Source organism: Myotis davidii, unplaced genomic scaffold (genome assembly GCF_000327345.1).
Source record: "Myotis davidii unplaced genomic scaffold, ASM32734v1 scaffold954, whole genome shotgun sequence".
Taxonomy (NCBI): domain Eukaryota; kingdom Metazoa; phylum Chordata; class Mammalia; order Chiroptera; family Vespertilionidae; genus Myotis; species Myotis davidii.
In genome coordinates this window covers 34,042-34,353 of record NW_006285487.1, presented here as the reverse complement: position 1 = coordinate 34,353, position 312 = coordinate 34,042, and the positions used below count along the sequence as shown (strand labels likewise).

The 312-nt window shown below is 43.3% G+C and overlaps 1 protein-coding gene across 1 annotated transcript in view; it reads left to right on the top strand.

Moving 5' to 3' along the window:
- Positions 1 to 312, top strand: part of TICRR (TOPBP1-interacting checkpoint and replication regulator) — a gene marked incomplete at its 3' end in the record, with an annotated part of 49,424 nt that overhangs the window by 20,287 nt on the left and 28,825 nt on the right.

Below are 312 nucleotides of genomic sequence, written 5' to 3'. Positions count from 1 at the left end.
TAGGAGATGAGCTTAGGGTTTCAGCTTGCTTTTTAAGTTTTCCTTTGATGCTTTTTCATTGTTTAAAACTAGTTGAATTTATAGTACTTACTTTTGGAAATTCTGGGATTGACTTGCTTTGCTTTAAATTCAGGCCAATACCAAGATCACTGACCTTTATCTAAAGAATGTTTTAGCTGAAGACGGTTTGGCTCAGTGGATAGAGCGTCGGCCTGTGGACTCAAGGGTCCCAGGTTCGATTCCTGTCAAGGGCATGTACCTTGGTTGCAGGCACATCCCCAGTAGGGAGTGTGCAGGAGGCAGCTGATCGAT